Here is a 22,327-nt window from a genome sequence, read left to right on the forward strand (position 1 = left end):
CAGTGGCTAGAAGTGTCTTTTATCAGCTGCACCTGGTACAACAACTATGACCATTCCCGGAGATAACTTGTTCACAGCAGTTCAGGCACTGGTGACATCAAGGCTGGATTACTGCAGTGCATTCTATGTGAGGCTTCCCTTGAGCTTCACCTGGAAACTGCAGTCAGTGCAGAATGTTGCAGCACAGTTGCTGACTGGAGTGAGACCCTGTCAGCATATAACACCTCTGCTCAGAGATCTGCACTGGTTGCTGATTTGTTCCTGGGCCAAGTTTAAGGTGGTATATAAAACCCTTAACAGCTTGGGATAGTTTACCTGCGCAATCACCTTATCCCATATGTGCCCACTCAACCACTTTCATCTGCAGAACAGGCACTATTACAGGTGCCAAATAATATTTGTTCTACAGTTGTAAGAAAGTTCTTTTAGTGTGACAGCACCTACACTTTGGAACTCTCTGCCTGTTGACATCAGGTTGGTGCCTTCTCTATATTCTTTGCCTGCTTAAAACATTTCTGTTTACATAAGCCTATCCAGACACGTAGATATTGATGAGTTTTAATCTCTTTTTAATTTACTGCTGTTTTAATTGTTTTTAATTACTTGTTTTAAATTGTGTTTATTGATAATTTAAATAATTATTGTAAATAAATAAATAAAAATCTGTGTAAGGGTGGGAGAAAACAGAAAGATCAAAGCAGTTTCTTTGGAGCTCTGTCCGTCATACACAGCCTGGTATGTAGGGAAATATGGAAAGTCAAAGTTCATAATGTTCAACAGCTGCTGCAGCTGTACCTGTGGTTGCCTGCCAGTGTCATCAATTAACAGGGCAAGGTGCAATTGGCAAGGGAAGGTAATTGGCAAGTACTTTCACTGGATATATACATGTTGAAAAACTAGAGTCCTGAAACTCTTTTTTTTATTATTGACTCCTTCCATCCCTGAAAGGCCCCTCCAGATCAGGATCAAAGAACTCCAAGACTATTTCCAGACATTCTCAAACCAGCCCATATTACAACCACGTGGTCAAGGCTGGCTCCAGGCATGCTTGGGCTCTTGGGCACCAGCCTGCCCCTGGCCTGCGGACCTGGAGCACAACCCCCTTGCATCCCACCTACCTCTATTGCTCCTGTAAATGATGTGTGTGCTGCGCACCAGGGCTGTGGAGTCGGTATGTCAAACCTTTGACTCCGACGCCTCTATTTTTCTACTGTCCGACTCCGACTCTGACTCCTTCATAAATGGCAATTGTATATTATTGTATTAATATTAATAAATGAATATTAATATTAATATTAAAATATTAATTTTATTTTGAAGTTGGAGTCAGTACATTTCCGACTCAGACTCCGATTCCACCCAAAATTGCTTCCGACTCTGACTCCATCCAAAATTGCTTCCGACTCCACGACTCCGACTCCACAGCCCTGCTGCACACACATGCCTACCATCAACCAAGATGGCAGCAGGGGCATCAGGCCCTTAGGGAAACTTCCGTCACCATCTTGGTTGATGGGAGGCATGCGCGCACAGCACGCACATCATGTACAGGAGTGACAAAGGTAGGTGGGGCATGAGTGGCTCGCACTAACTGTATGGGGGAAGGTGCCTGGGAACTCCCTCTGAGCGATCCACAGCAGGGTTAGGAGCCAACACTGCTGTTGATTGCAAAATGGGAGTGCTATCTTCCCATCCTGGGCTGCAGGGACCCCTAGCCAGGGCTTGACTTGGCTGCTCCTGGCACCGGCCCTGCAAATGGTGATTGTATGTGCTAGAACTACACTGTTGTTTCTGGCAATAAGCATATAAAATGTGCAGACAAGACATAAGTCTTAAAATTATACAATAGTGCAGTATTGGGACGTTCAGTTAGATTAGGGTGCATGGGCATATCCTCCCTGAGTGTTTAGGAGCATGTGAACTCTTTAGAACTCGTAGAACCCCTGTTTTAAAACAGCTGCATTGGTTGCCAGTTCATTTCCAGGCCCAGTTAGTGTTTAAAGCCTTAAACGACTTAAGTCCCAAATATCTGAAAGACCACCTCCTTCTCTATAGACCCTCTTGGGTGTTGAGATCAGCAGAGGGGGCCCTTTTGGTAGTTCCGCCCCCTCGGAAGTTTTGGGGAGTGGCCTGGGAGAGGGCATTCTCCCTGGGAGCCCCTAAGCTGTGGAACTCCCTCTGCACTGAGGTGCGTCTGGCAACTTCATTGTACAACCAATTGGCCAATATACATCTAAGATGCATATTTTTAGGACCCACAAAAGAGGACCTACATAAGAGATGAGACTGTTTTTTAGGCAGGGCTTTTTTTTTTGCAATAGTACTCACCAGTACGGAGTACCTGCATCTCTTTTTTGACTGCCCATTATAACCCATTGCACTTTTATCTAGGTAGAACCACCAGCACCTAATTTTTTTAACAACAAAAGCACTGCTTCTAGGTATCCTGGTCCCAAGCTGTATAGGGCTTTGTATACCAGCGCAAGCACCCTGAACTTAATTGGCAGCAACCATTAGGATGGGATGTAGACTTCTAGGGGAGGGGGGCAATCGCCCAAAATTGACTTGAATGCAAAGATAAATGAAGAGCAAGTGGACAGAAAGTTTACCATCTCCTCCTCCCTCCAGCAGCCAGCCCTCTACTAAGCCTCATCCCACATTGTTTACCCACCAGAGAGGTTTTTCAGGGTTCACATGTGGTGATAGTGAGGACAGGGTAAAAAACTTTCATTCCCTAAACTTCTCTTAGGATCCAAATCATATTTGTTGATTTCATTTCATAAGGTCTGAAGGTGCATGCAGAAGCTATTTAACCAACCCTGGATAATTGCTCAGGGTAAATGTGGCTCTAAGTATGGCTGATGGGAGTAATTCATCCTTATGGGTAAAGGAGCAATTGTTTTCTGGAGTCACAAAATCTGCCAAGAGCATGTGCACGTTTAGCAAGGGAGAGCCCAGCGGAGCTTGTTGACAAAACATAGTGAGGAGCTGTAAGTCCCCCTAAACAGTGAGATTTCTCAGTAAATGTGCATAGGAGGAATGGGCTGTATGTATGCCCAGCCAGCCGCTTTGCCCTAATTGACTGGATGTGCCCACAGGCCACCTTTTAAATTTTTATTCCTGGGAGACCAGGGTTTGAATCCCCACACAGCCATAAAGCTCACTGGGTGACCTTGGGCCAGTCACTGCCTCTCAGCCTCAGAGGAAAAATGCACTGCCTTCAAGTCGATTCCGATTTATGGCAACCCTATGAATAGGGTTTTCATGGTAAGCGGTATTCAGAGAGGGTTTACCATTGCCTTCCTCTGAGGCTGAGAGGCAGTGAATGGCCCAAGGTCACCCAGTGAGCTTCATGGCTATGTGAGGATTTGAACCCTGGTCTCCCAGGTCGTAGTCCAACACTCTAACCCAGCTTTTCCCAAACTTGGGTCCCCAGATGTTGCTAGACTACAGTTCCCACAATTCCTGACCATTGGCCATGCTAGCTGGGGCTAATGGGAGTTGTAGTCCAGCAACATCTGGGGACCTAAAGGTTGGAAAAGGCTGCTAACCACTATGCCCATTAAATATTGGTGGCTATATGATGTAATGTAGCCCTTTGAATGATCAGATCTGCAGTACTGTTTTAACTAAAAATCTGCGTAGTTCACTGTGTGCAAGTTTAAAAGGTCAAATCCACTCCATGAGTTCTGGAGAAGGCAGTACTATTTTCAAATATTCAATAGCGACATTTTTTGTATATACACTCTCATCAAATAACTATTGTGTAACCATTGACAACCAGGGTTTCATGCATCCTGTCAAGCTTGAATGTGTAGGCTCAGGAAGAAAGATTGTCCAGGCAAGAATGTGTGGGGATTCGAACCCTGGTCTCCCAGGTTGTAGTCCAACACTCTAAGCTCTACACCACACTGCCTCAAAGAAAGGCAATGGTAAAACCACCTCTGAATACCACTTACCATAAAAACCCTATTCATAGGGTCGCCGTAAGTCGGGATCGACTTGAAGGCAGTTCATTTCCATTTTCCTTTCCTAGACGCGATTTCTAACTGACGGCGCTGACAACGCCTCTCGGGCCGGCCTTTAGACGGGCTAAACGTAAGCAAACCTTTAGGCGGAAACCGCCTACTGCTCTGCTTGGTTTATTCCCCACCTCTCAGGGCAGGCTTCGACCTGTGGGCTAAAGCGACCGCCGTGGTTGGCCCAGGAAGAAGGCGGGGTTAAGGAGTCGGAGAGGAAAGGCGCTTGATCGGCGCAGGGGCCTGCTTGCCCGGGGATAAAGTCCAATTTGTGGGGAGGGAAGAAGCGAGAACAACGGCTTCTACCGGAGAGTAACCTTGGAGGGTGAGCCTTGGGAAATAAGGCGTGAGGAATAAGTTTCTTGAAGATCTTTGAGAGGCCCACGCTAGCTAGGCGCGAAGTTTAGGGTCCTGTTTATTTTATCAGACCCGTGTATTTTATTTGGTTCCTGGGGGGAAAGGGAGAAAGTACCAGGGTCTCCTCTTTCTCTGTCCAGGGTTTAATAAAAGGTCGCGAAATCTGGCTGAAGTACCTCAGCCCACCCCCTCCAGCTGGATTGTCTTTGTTATTGAATTAGTCCCTAAATTCCCCCAGAGAAATGTGTGGGCTTGAGGCCGTTGACTGTGAGTTGCAGTAAGGAAGTAGCTTCGCCAGTAGTAGTGATGATGGGCTTTAGGCTGCTCAGCAATGCGGGGGTACAGATTTCAGTGTCGTTGTAGACTATGGGCCCTACTTCTTTTTAATTCCAAAATAATCTGCATTTAGTGCAATCCCTAGTTAGGCACTTGTAATTAATCATAATAATGATGGTTGTTGTTGTGGACATCAACAGTAATGCATCTTTTGATATTATTTAAGCATTTGCATGACTGTATCAAAGTGCTTTGTTAATGTTCCTCAAAAGCACAAATTACTAAAAACACATTGAAGGATTGGGGTGGGGAAACTCCTTTGTCATATTACCAATCCTGTTCAAAAAAGTAATTAACGTGTGCAACTAATTCACATTGAGCGGTCAAAATGTACACAGTTGATGAATATCGGTAACCATGTGCCAAATGGTAACTTACAGTGGAGTGTCATTTGGTGAAATAGTGATATTGTCATGCCCAAGTGCTGAAAGTAGGGCCAACTCTCTCTGCCTCAGAGGACGGCAATGGTAAATTGCCATAAGTCAGGATCTACTTGAAGGCAGTCCATTTCCATTTTTTAGGTAACAGAGTACCAAGCTCCTGCCCTTTGGCCCAATTCCCCCTTTCCTTCCACTTTCCTTCTTTGGTCCTTTCTTCCTTTTGTCGCACCTTTTCTCTTTGCCATCCCCTCCCTTAAAACTAAGTAAGTATTTTAAATGTACAACAAGAATTATAGCAATGTTCTGTGTATACTGTACAGGAATACTGCTACAAAAGCAGCTGATAAAAGACTTGCTGGTTCAGATCCTAAACCAAAATTTGGCCAGTGTGTAAATATGATTTGCTCTATTTATCCACCCGTGTATAGTATATATGTCCTTCAAATTGTGCCCAATTCAGTCACAGAGGCTGCAAGCCTAAACACACTTGCCAGTGCGTAAGCCCCAAACTGAATTTAGAGGGACTTAGGTCTGAGAAAACATACATAGGATTGCACTGCAGAGATCTGGGTAGATATACATGCAGTAGGAGGCAGTTTCACAGCAAAAGTTTTCCTTTTCCAAGCATTGGTGTGTACAAATGTCTAACAAACTAAGCTCTAGATGAGAATGCTTTCTTTTCTTTTGTGACCAGCATAACAATTACTGCTTGTATTAAATCCACAGGATCTCTTCAAGAAATTGCATTTTACTGCAATTGTGAAATGCTTGTATGCATCACTCCTGCTGGCTCAAGGCACTTCTATCTGTGCACATTAGCTCCCTTGCGCAGCAAGCACCACTAGGACTCTCCCAACATGCCAGCCAAACCCCCAAACTGCCAGGCCTCTTACTGCATATATATATATATATATATACACACACACGTGGCTGAACAATGAAAGAGCCTTCTGCATGTGTTCAGAAACACTGCTCATGTTTAACACAGTCCAAGATTAAGCCCTACTATTGATAAAAGGTTGCAGGACTGATCCCTGACTCAGTTTTATGTATTGTCCACTCATGCAAAATTGTTACCACTTTGGGCAGTTTCTGGAAGGGAGGTGGCCCTTCTCCATTTTAAAGATAATGTAAACTGTGAACACTTCAAGGACCAGCATGGGTTAATCAAGGGGCACTTTGAGGGCACCAGTTTCTAGTGTTTCCTTTGATGACAGTAGTGTGAGGGAGGAAAAGGGGAGGGGAAACCTAAGCATTTTCTATTGGCTAGAAGGAAAGTTTTGTGAGTGTAGGAGTGGCATAACCCTTTTCAATTAAACCTGGAAGTACTAAACTGAGCTTAATGGATTGCACAGTGAGTTTGTGATCTGACTGACTGATATACTTGTGTGTATTACAACTTTATGATACCTTTAGCTTCAGAAAAGACAGTGCCTTGAAAGAGATTCAAAGTTTTAGCTTCCATAGCTAGTGATACTCCTGCTTACTTCTGTTATTTGCAGCTGCCCTTCCCTTTCTCCCCATGGCTCTTCTTATTCATTCCCCTTCAAAGACTATCTCACGTGCTTTCTCTTTGTCCCATCCAGCTGCTCTGGTTCCTATCCTTCACCTTTCCCTCAATCCTTCTGTGCTGCTCTCTGCCTCAGCTATTCCTTCCTTGTGCTGCCTGCCAGTGGCATTTTGAATCTGCTAGGGCTGCTGGAGCCACAGCTCTTTCTTGCATCAAGGCTCCTAACTTTCCTGCCAGGATGGTCTGCTGCTTGTTCAACACCTGCAGTTGATGCCAGGAACCAACAGTGAGATTCACAGCAGCTTTACATTGGCCAGATAGTGCCCAGGAAGAAGAGGAACTTCCCTCCTCACAAGCTTACTGCCTGTGCTTCAAGAGCAGATTAAGAATAGTAGTGCCCCTGCAGGGTTGGTGTTGGGCCCTCCTGAGGTTATGGGTCCTTGGTAACTGCCCTACCGTGCCAGCCCCTCGTTCCAGTCCTGGATGAAGGAAACCTTGCTAAATTTTACAGCTGATCAAAAATCGAAAGAAGCAGTGTAGTGAGTCGCCTTACTATTTGGAAGGACAAGATAGACAGCTAGCATATCAAGTGGCTTTACAATGTGGTGAGTTACCACTTGCCAAACATGACTTTGTGACACATACAGATTTTTTTTACTCTTGTGTTAGTCAGCACACTGTGATGCACAGTGTATTAATTTTTATAATGTCATTGAATTTTATCTTTTGTTACTACATAGTGTAGTTCTATTATGAAAGCAATTTTACATGCTTTCTTGTGGGACACTGCAATCGTGGCACACAATTGTGCAGGAGTTTTGAGTGGCGATCTGGACTACATAACCTTTGGATTCAACCGCTAATTCTATGAAAATGACTACAGGGAATATAGCGATGCATCCTTTCTCTTCTAGAGTGCCTATTCTACTTGAAGTGCGGCAGTGAGCAAATATGTTGTCTGGGGTGGGGGGGACTATTTAATCTTCTTTCTTGAAAATTTAACTCTAGACAGATAACTGGGATTTAGTGAACTGGGCATCTAAATGATCCATTTGGTTTCTTTCTGGGCTATGATTCCATGTTTTTCTTTTTTCACTTCTTTCCTCACATAACAGTGGCAACATACTGCATGGACGCACTCTGTCAGTTCCAGTGTCAGCATGTTCCCATTGTATCAATATATTAGCCAGTCAGCTAGGACTGAATTTATCTTCTTTCAAAGATAACAGACACAACTTAAAAGCTTAAAATTTAAATTCCCCATCTAACAAAACCTGTACATAGGCACAATTTTCTAGACTTTAGAACAAGAATATTGCTGAATTCTACAGTCTTGGGTTTTGGTTGCCATATAGAAAAAAGCTCAGGGTGGGCAACAACCATTTTTGACCATCACTATATGCCTCTAAACTACCTGCAAAGTTGCATCTTTTATCTCCAAAAGAGAATAAATTCATTAAACTGTCATAGTAGCTGATGGACTATATGTTTGTACATGCTTAAGATTATCTAGAGCAGCAGAATATTCTAGCCATGATAAACTAGAGTAATTCTTACAGTTGAACATACATGGGATTTGACAACTAGCTATCACTAACCATAGCGCCATGGTTGGCCTAAAATAGATGACTGCCTATCTGTCCTGGAAAGTGATGATTATGGTAGGATAGGCAGGGTTTTCATAGAATGCAAGGTCTGGTAGCTGAATTATGGACACACTCTGAGTCACAGGAAGATGAATGGTAGCATAATGAACAAAACTGCTTGCTATTATTAATGATTGGTTAAGTACATACCCATATGTCAACAACAGGTTATGCGTCGGGACCAAATGCTTCTGCTCTAGCTAACACTTCTTCCGTTTCAGCCACCATGAGAGTTAAAGATGCAGATAAATTGAAAAGCTACAGCCTTGACTCCTTGATTGAATGTTGTCCTTGTGGATAACATTGGAAAACAGGTGCCCTGACTAGACTAGCTATCTACCATTGTCATCTATATGTATATGGAGAACTTGGACTATAAAATCGATATCCCATGCCATAAGATTAAGGACTGTTCTGATCTAATGTTATCTTTCCTAGGACTGCTTTGGGAAGAATTTCTCCTAGAAGGATGTTCTGGAAAATGTTGTTTTGGAACTGGAAACCCAATATTACTAATCATTTTAATATTCTCCATGTGTATTCCTTGAAAGTCATTCTAAAACATTTTGTCTGAAATCTCCAGATATTTTTGAAGTTAGAGGCAGAGAACCAGTTGATAGTTGCACCTGTCGTGTGTAATAGGAGGATAGCAACAATGGTAGCTGCAGAATAGAAGCAAAATATACTGTGTTTCCTGGACAGCCTATAATTTAAATATACTGTGCACAAGGATGTGTGTGCAGACAGTAATGATAAAATGTGTCTAATGTTATCATAGATCCTAAAAGTAATACCAAAGGGGCTTTTCCGATATCTGCTGGCCCAAGGCTCTACGATCAGCAGACTGGCCCTGTTTTGCTGACAGATGTAGCCCTTGTGTGGTGATATGGTTCCTGCTGGGGGGAAGGGCGGGATATAAATCAAATAATAAATAAGTAAATAAATAAAATATGGGATAGGGCCTTTTAGGTAACGATGCCCTGTCTGTGAAATTCCTTTTCCCTAGAGGTGTGGCTGTCATCCTCAGCATTGAGTTTTTTACATTATTTGAAGAAGCATTTGTTCACCCTCTGAGACAGGCTGAGGTGATCAAAGTTAGTGTAATTGTATTTTTGCCGCTATATTTTAGTGATGGATTGATAAAATTTTCTTTTAACCATTACGGCTTTATATTTTTAATGTTTTATTGAATTTGCATTGTTTTTAAGTGTATTTTATAAACTGCTCTGGGATCCTATTAGGTGAAGGGTGTTTTAAAAAATAAATAGTTGTCTCCTCACCATTTACAGGTTTGTACACAGATTATTTTTGTTTACCTTCAGGTGGTACGGAAATTGAATCCCAAAGTTCAGTGAGAAGAAGCTGATGGTGTATGTGTGTGATAAGAATTTTGTATAGCCAAAATGGTGACACAGATTTTTTTCTTCCAAGTTCTAGGATTAAATAATGCGGGGCCTTTCATTTACATGCAAGACTTTGGAAAAAAAACCTCAATTAAGTATCGCCATCAGTGTGCATGGAAGTTTGCAGAATAATATAAGGGAAAGTCCCTGCCTCATTATGCCTGGAACCTTATTGAGTTGGATGCACAGGGTTGAGTGTTCTATATGTTATTCCTAGGCTTATATCTACCCAGAGTCTTATATATCAAATGTTGTCCTCACCTAAGTGAGTCCTGTTATCGACAGCAGATGAGTGGAGTAGGTAACCCTAGAAAAAGAAATCCTATCCAAGTTCCCCTTGGGATTGAGGATGTATCAGGAAATAAAAGTGGAATTCCACAGCAGAAAATAAATATATATATATTTTTAAATTCCTATTTTATTTGTCTAGTATGTCAGACTAGACATACAAGTAACTGGCCACAGCCAGTGCATGAAGTGTGCATACAGATTTATAGAATATATGTGGCCTTAGCCAGTGCACAATATATAGACAGATAAAACTGGCCGCAGCCAGGACATAATGTTTAAATTGGCATGTGATATATAAGTTCACTAAACAGTGCTAAGCTGTAAGGCAAATGAGAGTGCATTCACATACGTAAGACTCTTACTTATAACAGCCTTAAGTGTTAAGCAGTATCCACTTTATCTCTTTTAGGTATCCAGAAATGCATCAAGGAATGTTTATTTACAATATATTATGCCTCTCTGTTTCCAATCTCCATTAATCAGTCAAGTGGCGGTGTCGGACCAGATCCCAAGGACTGGTCTTAAACAGCTCTATTCTGTCTCTTTTATAGGCAGTGCTCAAGGATGCACCCACAAAGCTAGTTCCTGTCAACCTTTAGAGGGTGACTGTACTACAGGCTGTGCACTCTCAGAGGCTCAATGCTATTGCATACCGTTGCTTCCTAAAAGCACCACACAAATACTTATCTTTCCTCTTGGCTGTTTTCCCAGACTTTCCAGCAGCCATCCTAGACAGCTATATATAAATAAAGACTGTTGACAGAGAGGTGGAAGAGAGGGGGAGGAGGAGAAAAAAATAGAAGGAAACTCAGTGTTTTCTTTTCAGGCAGTTGATCTGTTCAGCTATGATACACATTTACAGGGTTTATTTATGATTTACTTAAAATGCAGATGTTTATCATAACTGTACTGTTGGGTGTCATTAGTAGTTGGAGGCAAAATTTCCTGCTTAAAGGAGAAAAAAATGCCCAACCATTTTTAGTCACGGAAGGATTTCATGGCACCAATGATAGAGGAAACCATGGCAGATTTAACTAAAATTCTATCAGGCAGTTCCTTTTCTTTCACTTAATGCTCCTCCAAAACCTGTCTGATCCTTCTCAATGTTCTGCCTTAAGATGTTGTCTAATGATTACTGCTTTTTAGTGATTAACAGCATAGTCCAAACCCAGATCCGCCAGGATGAGTGAGTTTGGAACAAGCTGATCTTGGGATGAGCTGGGGCTCAGCAGGCATAACTCCCTGAACCCAGCTGAGCAGGGGCTATTCTGGCTCAGACAGTGGAAATTAAGCTGCTGGGGCTTATGTTGATGTAAGTCTCAAAAAGGGGTGTTCTGGAGCATAGTGGATGTCATGAGCCCCATGGAGAACTGCTGGCAGGACAGGTCTGAGGAGGAGGAGATCTGAGATTCTGGGGAGGGGTCCAATAGTCTGGATGTGGTGGATGAGGATGTTGGAGAGGAGCCCACTGATCTGCCCTTTGACAACCCTGCCCCCAAGGTGCCAGTTGAAGTAGACAAGGGTGTTGAGTCGCTGCTGCCTGAGCATGCTGCCCTTGGTGGTCATCCACTGTTGACCTTCTTTTTGATGTGGGCCTGCCCTCACTGCAGGAAGGAATGCCAGAGATGAGGCCGGAGGAGGATGTGGCAGAGTTGTGCCTGCCCCCATCACCACAGATGCACCATTAGTGGCACAAGCGCGAACAAATTGAGCCTGTTAGCTAGCCTAGCCATAGGAGTGCTCACTTGCTTGCCCAGTCCTGAGCTGAGAGAAAAGCCCCACAAAAGTAGTTGCACCCACCCCATCCTTTATTAAGGGGATTCAGGGGACATGTCAAGTGTTGCAACAACACCTTGGCTTGAGTGACCGTGCCACTTACTGCCTGACCTATGATCCAGTTATGTGCTAACCTGTGGATTAAAGCTATGGACAATAACCAAGCTGAGAGGCCCACATCTGATTCTGTTGGTGGGAGCCAGGACTGGGGGTGGGATGGGGCAAGGAGAGACTTGGACCTGTTTCACACTCTTTTTAAGCTCAGTCACATGACCTGGCAACCTAGCAGAATTTACGCTGGCAGAAAAGGTGGTGTAAGTCTATAGTTTTCCCTCTGCCACACTTGAACCAGCAGTAGCCCAGGTCCTGAATGGAGTTTGGAATAAAGGTAACATAGGCTGGTTTACGTTAAGCTGGTATAAATTCTGTTGACCTACATTTAGGATTACAGTGTCAATCTGCAAACCTAAACTGATAGTAGGGAGCAAAACTCAATGAACAGTGGGACTGTGAGTAAACACACATAGTGAGTAAGCACACATAGGATTGCACTGTAAGTGAATGTGTTTCAGAGGTGGTTGAAGTGAGCATTGTAATACGCACTTTGCATTTTCCTGTCAGGTGCTGTGTTTTTGTTGTATTAAAAGCACTATATAAATGAGACTTCTGGGAAGGGTTGCTTTGCCTGTGCTGCCTCTGAGACGAGCTCTTGTCTCAGAAGAAGCTTTTTCAGCTTTAAAATCAGTCACAACGCTCTTTTTGACTGATAAAGATCTCCTCCCGGTCAGGGAGAAACGTAGAGATTAACCATAAAGCCTGTTTTTGTGGGGAGGACTGGATTTCATTTATTTATGAGAGAAGGTTCAAACTGCAATGCCGGACGGACTTTCATCAAGCTCTTGCTGATTACAGCGACACGTTTATCTTTTCTTTAAAGAAAAACGGACTTCAACAGGCAGATAAGCATCCTTCTTTCTATTTTCTTTTTTTACTTGGTTTAAATTGGTGTAGCAAAAAAGAGATTTGTCAATGAATCAGCTGTGAAGAACTTCTAGGTGAGATTATGGCTTTTCTCTTTCACTAACGAAATTAAGGAGGAAAGAAATCGAAAAAGCTTATCTTTGTTTTTATCGCAAAAAGCTGTCCTGGAGGTGCATTCTAAAGATACCAACGGAAGAGGGATTTCTATTTCGAGGAGGGGGGAACAAAAACTTTTTTTTTGGTCTATTTCATTTTGACGAATCTGCTTATTCACGACGCCACTAATTGTTTTGATGTTGGGAACTAAGTTTGTTTTTGTATTCCTGAATACATAGAGATAAGGCAGGCTGTATTGTCTACACTGATATAAGCAAGCCTGGAACATTAACCCAATTGTGGCTGAAATAATTTTTGTTTCTGTGGTTTTAAGAAAGACAACCAGGAAAGTGATTGAGACCATGGAAGAAATTATGTTTCAGAAAATAATGGGTGAGATTGAGATAACGAAACAAACCCTGAGACAGGGTAGACAGGAGATGAAAATTGAATTTAACAAAATGACGCAGGAGCTTAAAGAAACAATGGATTTTGTGAGAGAGGAGTTTGATGGGATAGGGAAGCTACAAGCCCTGGAGATTGGAACAAATGTGAAATTGGAAAAAGATTTGGAGTTTATGGATGTTAGAAATAAAGTTTACTGTTTGGAATTCAACGTTGTCTCTGAAGAAATTAATGAAGATTTTGGTTGTAAAGTTATCAATGTCTTGGATAATTTTCTGGACTGGAATGATGTGATGGAGCTTGACATAGAAAAAATCTATGGAGTTGGCTACAGATATGTGACAGTGGAGAAACTCTTAAGAAATGAGCCAGTGCATTTTGTAAAAAAGAAGAACAGAGATATGACTTTGCAGCAATATTTCAGCAACATATTCAGAATTCTTGACTGGAATGATGTGATGGGGCTTGACATAGAAAAAAGTTATGGAATTAACTACAAATATGTGACAGAGCAGAGATGCACCCAGAGCAGAGATGTGACTTTACAACAATATTTCAACAACATATTCAGAATTGATGGCAAGGACATATTTGTGATGGGGGAAATTCCCATCAGACTCTTGTTATATGACTATGGCTATGACAGCAAGATCATCATGGGATACTGATAATGGATGAATGGATACTGAAACCACTGGATTTAACAGGACTATTGAAGATGGAAGATGGAATTAATATTGATAATGAAGAATGGTTATGGAAATTATTGGACTTAACAGATTTGACGAGATGGATTAATTGATATGTTTACTTGGACTATGGCTATGACAACAAGATTATTATGGGATACTGATAACGGAAGAATGGCTACTGAAATTACTGGACTTAACAGGATTATTGAAGATGGAAGATGGAATTAATATAGATAATGGAAGAATGGCTATTGAAATTATTGGGCCTAACAGATTTGAATTAGATGGATTAAGCGATATGTCTATTTGGAGAAAAATTGAAAGATATATCTCTCAAGGAATTGAAACCTCTCTTGGACTTTTTGTGTAAAGAATAAAATAATGTTTGATGATTAATTAAGATAACTACTGGAGGAAAGTGATTTTATAATATAATTTTAGAGATAGGATTGTTATATATTGTAGACCTATAACTGATCTGCGACAAATCGGAAGTCAACATTTTATTTTATTGTTTGGTTGTTTTTGTTTTGTTTTGTTTCTTGTCTTTGAAAATTTGAATAAAAATTAATGATAAAAAAGCACTATATAAATGTCAATTGTCATTATTAATGGCTTTCCTTCATTAGGAGATTTAACAAACCTAATATTTTCCATAGTGATACCATTGTCACAATCACTTCTGTTGTTTTAATTAGAGGTGACAACAGCGACATTCACGTGTTTAATTACATTTTGTAAAGGTGACCAGAAATAACTCATAAAACCAGGGACTAATGCAGTGCACACAACAATTACTGCTTCTGAGCATAGTTAAGAAGAAAAAAATAATAGTCACAAAGTCCATTAGAGATGTAAGGTAAGCAGTGTGCTAGAAAGGAAAATGGGATAAAAAAAAATCTCAGTGATCTGATACAATCTCTTTCATGATCTAATTGAATGTGAATTATGACTATTTCATAGTGAGGTTAGTTGTACAGTAATTCCAGGAAAGTATCTTCTGGCTGGTTTTTATTTTTTCAAGCGACTCCAAGTTAATTCTTTGGAAACCTAAGCTGCTGTCCCAGATAGCCAGTAGTTAGTGTCACTCATGAAAAGTATTGCCTACAGGAATTAAATATCAAACCACAAGCAAATAATTCATTGTTCATTCCAGTTGTACTTCTAGATTTCTGTCCTGCTAGGAATTCAGAGAAACGTTTCTAGCATATCTCAGGAGAAAATAAATCTCATATTGGTTTCAGTTTTGTTAAGGATTCATTGACAAATGTCATATTTTCACTCTTGACACTGCATATTAACTAAGACAATGAGATTACCATTTCTTTCTTTGCTACTTCTTCTGGAAAGCCATCATCCATTTGCACTCAAATAGTTCAGTTGTTAACCTCATTTAATTCTACTAAAGTGGAGCTTAAAGTGTTCTAGCTACACTGGATGTAGAACTCATTGTCAGTCTTCGCAGTCCAAAGGAACTCTGCAGGCATTTGAGAGACTAAAATGTTCCAGCTAATGTCAAAGTGTGAAGTGTGATATGTCTCTTCACAGCTGGTGTGCTTTCTGCCATTAGGCTGCAATCCTACAAGTACTTGGGAATAAGTCCCATAGAGCTCAGTAGGGGTTGCATTTGAGTACAGTAGGGCCCCGCTTTACAGCGTTCTGCATTATGGCATTCCACTGATGCGGCAGCTTTCAAGCAGGGGAAATTCCCCGTTTTAAAGCCGATTTTGCTGTTTTGCGATGTTTTCACGTCATTTTTTCACGATGCGGCCCATTATAGTCTATGGGACCCCGCTTTACGGCGGGGGCCTGGTCCCTAATCCGCCGTATTAGCGGGGCCCTACTGTAAATATGTTTGACATATTTTGTGCTGCCTGTTATTCCAGACCTGCACATCTTGTGACTTAATCAAGTCAACCATAACCTAACCGCTAGGATTAGGGTTGCCGGGTCCATGGCCTGAGACTGATCCTGTCTCTTTAGGAGAAGAGAAAGTCAGCCAAGTGCAGGTGTTCTTGCAACACTGTAAGGGGAAAAACCACAAGGTGGACTTCTCCCTCCCCCCTGCACAACTTTTAAAGATACAGAAGACCTCTTGGAGGCCGGGCCTGGCAACCAAGAGGTCTTCTGTATCTTTAAAAGTTGTGCTAGTGCACGCTGCTAAAAAGTTCCCATTTCATTGCTTCCCTTCTCTTGGCTATGCTGTGCCAGGAGCAACAAGCCTTGACTTGTGTTGTCCATACCCAGCTGTGGTTTGTTCCCAGTGTGATGCTGCCAGAGTTCTGAGCAGCGTGCAAACACAGAGCCAATCCAAATAACACAGGCTGGCTAAGGAGAGGGAGATTCTAAACAGAGTTATGGGAGCAAAACATGGTGGAATTCATGTTAAATAAAGGAACCCTGTGTCGGCATACAATTGCACTGTCAGGCAGAAGAGCATTCCACTGGATTCAATGGGCCTCACTTCCAGGCAAGTGGGTATAGGATTGCAGGCTGAATCTTAAAGGACACTGTTATACTCTCTCTCTCTCTCTCTCTCTCTCTCTCTCTCTCTCTCTCTCTCTCTCTCTCTCTCTCTCTCTCTTCCCCCCCCCTTGCTATCTTCAAACATTCCTTAGACATTTTGGCCAAAGATGTAATTTGGGATGGTTTTAACAGGTTTCTGGATGAAAACGTCATGAATTCTTTTTTAAAAAAGGGTATGTGTGTGTGTGTGTGTGTGTGTGTGAGAGAGAGAGAGAGAGAGAGAGAGAACTGGAGCAATGCTCCCTCCATCTTACACTGTTTTAAAAAGATTTTATTTGAATATGAATGTCTCATTTCACCTTAGCAGTGGGGAGCATATAACTTTGTTTGGTTGTGTTTGTTTGCCTTTAAAAGAGCAAATAGTCCCCCCCCCCAGTCAGTAAGAATATCATCCTTCAGCAACACATTCCCACCAGTAGGGATGAAACCATTATGCGATTGCTGCAGAATTTGACTAGTGGGATTATGTTTCTACTAGTTAAGTTGCTGCCAGCACTCCTAAAAAATGTATCATTTCTATGAGCTCTCGGATTCATATTTGTAATGCCTAAGGAGAGGTATTTTAGAATTAAGCAATTTCTCATAATGTGACTTTTCAAATGTACAGTATGCTTTTCACACCTTTCCTAATATATCAGTATGTAAGGTACTATTTCAGTGTGAAATTCCTACAGACATTTCAGGTTTTTGCAGGGGCTTATTAAATGTCACTGAGGGAGCACTATGCATACCCTTAAAGTATTTACTATTATATCTAAGAATAACAGTTCATAACCAAGATACAATACTTTGCATATGCTTGATTTTTTTTGTATGACTATGTAAATGACTGTGTGCAAGTACTTGGTAGGCAATTGAGGGCAACACATCTTTCCAAAGAGAAAGCTGCAATAATCCCCTCCTCCCCCACCCCATAAAATATAACAAATAGCTAATGTGACACAGCTATGCTAAACATTTTGGGTCATAGTAATCTGGATATAACATTGTTGTTATTCTGTATTGCATTGACAACAAAATGCATTTTTAATATGCCACTATAGAGAGCCTGGGCTAACAGCATTAAAATGTGCTTACCAAGTCAAAATGACTGCAGAGACTCTGTGTGTATGCTTGTTATAGTGTGGCAATAAGAGATTACCATAGGAAATCAACCTAGGGAATGTGTTCTTTACAAAAGCATTATAATGATACTACTCTACTGACACAAATGTTATTCAGTACAGCAGCGTTTGTACTGCCGTACTACTCTGAGGAACAATTCTAATGTCATTTTTCTCTGTGTGGAAATCAATACACCTGTTTGAAAATAAAATGTACATTACCTAATCTGCATTATGTTTGTGGGTCCTGAGTCTGGATTATGTTGATCACTGACTGTTAAACTATGGTTCATAGATCATCCAATTATTCATGGTGCATTTTTAGGTTGATTTGATCTGAGGGTTCTTTTTCCGGATCAGAGTGATAAACTGCCAAATAAGTCTTCTCTGATGAATCTAGCAAGAGTACCAGCTACATCTAGAAGTGCTTCTTCTCTTCCTTTTCTCCTTAAATATGTAGGACCTACATATTTAGAATAGCTGTGTTGGAATACAGTTTTATTTTGGAAGTATTTTAAGTAACCTGCTCCTATGTGGTGCCTGGAAAGTAAGAAAATGTGGTGGTCTGCAAAGAACAAAGTTTAAAAGCCACTGGAATAGACTGATCTATGACAGATGGTTAAGAACAAATGGCTCATTCCTTTGAGGATGGGGATTGGACTATATGTCCTTTGTTCCCTTCCAACTCCATGATACCACATTTTTCTCCAATAACTTGCTACACAAAACAAACTTTCTGATGAATGTATCAAAAGAAAGTTAGATGTGGTTGCATAAGTATTCTTAAGTTACATTATCCACACTTTTCCATGTACTAATAAGAATCTCTGTACAAAAAAAAAGTAATATGAGAATCGGCTTAGAGAGGGTCAGACTTTTCTGAGCATTTATCTGTATGGGTGTGTGGAAATCTTTAGCAAAAACCTATAGAGAGCTTAATGGAAGTTTTAACCAGGTCAGAATGTAGATGTGTGTTTTGCACTTAGGCTGATTCATGTTTATGTTCAGCTGCTGATATTTGCATTTAACAGCAGGTGCAAGCAAACAATCCACATAGATAGTGTAACATATGAGAAGGGCGTGCATGCAATGATGCAAATTGAACTTCTGGAGCAGGGTGAGGTCCAAAGGCAGAAATCAATGCTCAAGGCAGATTGTGCGAGTTCCCCCTCATGCGTTATGTATTCAAAGATGTATGAGTACACACCAATTACAAAAGTACCATGACTTTCCCGAACTGAAATAGTGGGGCAGGTATTGATTTTGTGGTTACAGAGAACTGGATGAAAACAGTATGTGGAACTATACTACGATTTTGCACTTTTGCTATATAGTTGCTATAACGTATTCACAGTTTAGTAGCGTCATGCCCTAAAGGAAAACTGTAATGCTTATTCTAGGAATGCTAAATAATAACTCTTCCATCAGAATTCATCTGTGAGCATCTAAGTACTTCAGGTACTCTACTACTGTTTGTCCAAATTTCTTGTACTGAGTCTGCTTTTCTGGCATGTTATTGCTGCTTTCCAGAATCTAAGATTCAGAACATATTGCCCACCATTAGCAGTGGAATAATATTTTGTACTTTATTATTGCATTTCTGTTAATTTTATTTGTAATGCATTGGCCACAAGTTTAAGCAGGTGTACTCAGTAACTGTTAAGTTCTTACTGTTAGGTTGTGTTGACTTTTAATATAGAGACCAAAGACCTGCAAAAAGATCTGGCTGTGTGGCAGAAATCAGTTATGGCCCTTAATTTATTTATTTGTTACATGTATAATCCCATCTTTCCTCTGAGGAGCTCAAGGTGATATATGTGGTTCTCTCCGCCCCATTTTATCCTTACAACAACCCTGTAAGGTCCGTTAGTTGGGAAACTGATGGGCCAAGGTCACCCAGTGAGTTTCGTGGCTGAGTGGGGATTCAAACCCTGGTCTTCCAGGTCATAGTCCAGTACCCTAACCATTACACCACACCAGCTTTTAGACTACAGTGCTGTTGATATGAGTGTACCAACTGATTTTAAATCTAGAATTTATGTGACACATCAGTAGTTGACTTAGTATACTGGAGTACATGCAGATTATGAATGCTGGAGAAATAAAATGATTCTGCAGCAGCTAAGTAATAGCATTTAAGACTGTAGATTATGAAAGTCCATGCCAGGTTGGAATCAGTGACTAGTAGGCTGAGCATTTATCAGGGGCTTTTTGCCAACCAGAGAGCCCTGCTGCTGTTTCTCCCCACCCCTAATAACTATTGCCCTGACAAATGGGACAGTACTTCCTGTCCTGCCTCCTCCTCCCGGCCTGTAGTGGTCTTGGCTCGTCCAGACAACCAACCATAAAACCAGGGAAGCACCACTACCAGAGGAAAAAAGGGGAAGAAGTTTAAGGTGCTTAAAAGAATAAGTGGGGAAACTGGGAATATCAGTTGGGAGCAGAGAGATGTGGCTGGGTTAGCCAAGAAAAAAGGAGGAAACTCCAGGTGCTTGTGACAGGCATTGGAAAAAATGTTTGATTTTGGAACAAGTCCTTCCTTGGGGCACATTTTTAACAGCCGTACATGGGACACAATAATGATACCCCTTGCAAGCCATTAGGAGTCACTATTGTTTCCCATACATTTGCTGTTAAAAATATAATCCTCCCCTTCCCTGCAAGGAAGGATTTGTCCCATCATGCATTGGGCCTGGGATATTTTTTTCCAAGCAGCTACAGTTCCTTCATTCCCCCCCCCCCGGCTAGCCCAGCCACATCTTTCTGTCCCTGGACTGATGTTCCCATATAGTTATCCTTACTGTTGCTGTGGTTCACTGGCATTCAACATTAAGGAAGAAGGCCAGTGGGCGAGTGAGTCTCTGGCAATGGTGAGAGGGAGCAGTAATGAACTAGTCCATTGGGTTTAGGACTCTCCCAAAACTGGGAGCCTGCACAGAGCCTATGGAACTACACACTTGGAAGTGCTTTAATTTTACATGTGCTACAGTACTAGCCAAAGACCATCTCAATCTGGAGTTAATTTTGGGAAGTATAAAATCAAGAAGTATGTAAAAGAAGATTATATAGGAAGAGGGTGTGGATGAGGAGAAGGGTGAGAGTTAGGGTGAGAGTTCAGCCTTCTGAACAGTCTTGTCTAACTGCAGCTGTTTAACCTTTCATGGCTCTGAGTTTGCCTATACAAGGAGACTTGGGAATCCATTTTTGCAGAAAGTCACCCTACGACCACAGGTCACAACATGATTTAGACAAGATTAATTGATAATGGAATTAGTTTATCCATTCCTGAAAAGAAATTGATGAAAAATTAGTTTTGAAGATTAAGCCACAAGTTAAAAAAGAAAAGAAAAACTGGTTTCAGAAAAGATTTGTGTTTTCCACTTAGAATCAGTGATTAAAAAGTTTTTGTGCAATGTAGTTTCATCACAGCTGAAAAGGAGCCATGCAGAAGACTTTAGTTAAAAATTGAGCTTAGCACGGGGTTTACATATAATAGTTGTCTAGTTGGTGTTTGTTCAAAAATGAGAACATCTCTTTTGTGTGAAAAGCTAGTCAATCTTACACCGTCATATCAGCCTTTCTTTCCTTTTTTACCTTGACTACAACAAGCATCACTGAACCTTCCCCAGAACTGTCTAACAGAATGTTGGCTCTCATCAAAAGTAGTCAATTAATAGCCAGATCAGACAGCTTGAATGTAATCAGAATGAACTATGGCTGCACAGGAGAAGCATTTTGCTTTTAATGATTCACACTAGAGAAATCCTCACAGAAATCTTAGGCATTGTAGCATTGTATGTGACTTCATCAGGGGCTGTCTCTTGGACTCTGCTCTAGCAAAATAATACTGCTTCACTTTCAATAAACAAATCAGCACTTTAACCCCCACACTGTAAGGGAGCCAGAAGATGAAGGTTGGACAATGTATGTTTCATCTAGAGAAGAATCTATTAAGAGGTGATATGTTGTTGTTGTTATGTGCCTTCAAGTCGATTTTGACTTATGGCGACCCTATGAATCAGCGACCTCCAATAACATCTGTTATAAACCACCCTGTTCAGATCTTGTAAATTCAGGTCTGTGGCTTCCTTTATGGAATCCATCCATCTCTTGTTTGGCCTTCCTCTTTTACTGCTGCCTTCGGTTTTCACCAGCATTATTGTCTTTTCTAGTGAATCATGTCTTCTCATTATGTGTCCAAATTATGATAACCTCAGCTTCATCATTTTAGCTTCTAGTGATAGTTCTAGTTTAATTTGTCACCCAATTATTTGTCTTTTTCTCAGTCCATGGTATCCACAAAGCTCTCCTCCAACACCACATTTCAAATGAGTTGATTTTTCTCATCTACTTTTTTCACTGTCCCTTTCACATCCATACTTAGAGATCGGGAATACCATTGTTTGAATGATCCTGATTTTAGTGTTCAGTGATACATCTTTGCATTTGAGGACTTTTTCTATCTCTCTCATAGCTGCCCTCACCAATCCTAACCTTCTAATTTCTTGACTATTCTCTCCATTTTGGTTAATGACTATACCAAGGTATTGATAATCCTTGACAAGTTCAATGTCCTCATTGTCAACTGCAAAGTTACATAAATCTTCTGTTGTCATTACTTTAGTCTTCTTGACCTTCAGCTGTAGTCTTGCTTTTGTGCTGTCCTCTTTAACTTTCATTAGCATTTGTTTCAAATCTACTGGTTTCTGCTAGTAGTATGGTATCGTCTGCATATCTTAAATTATTGATATTTCTCCCTCCAGTTTTCACACCTCCTTCATCTTGGTCCAATCCCACTTTCTGTAT

General features: G+C 41.1%; 1 protein-coding gene across 1 annotated transcript in view; it reads left to right on the forward strand.

Moving 5' to 3' along the window:
• The first annotated feature begins 4,174 nt into the window (after positions 1-4,174).
• The window catches only part of PTER (phosphotriesterase related), a 40,043-nt gene continuing 21,890 nt past the window's right edge, over positions 4,175-22,327 (forward strand). The window contains exon 1 of the mRNA XM_061587073.1: positions 4,175-4,344. The gene's annotated coding sequence lies outside the window, so the exon portion shown is untranslated. The remainder of the gene's footprint in view (positions 4,345-22,327) is intronic.

The sequence above is a fragment of the Rhineura floridana genome, chromosome 10 (genome assembly GCF_030035675.1).
Source record: "Rhineura floridana isolate rRhiFlo1 chromosome 10, rRhiFlo1.hap2, whole genome shotgun sequence".
NCBI lineage: Eukaryota > Metazoa > Chordata > Lepidosauria > Squamata > Rhineuridae > Rhineura > Rhineura floridana.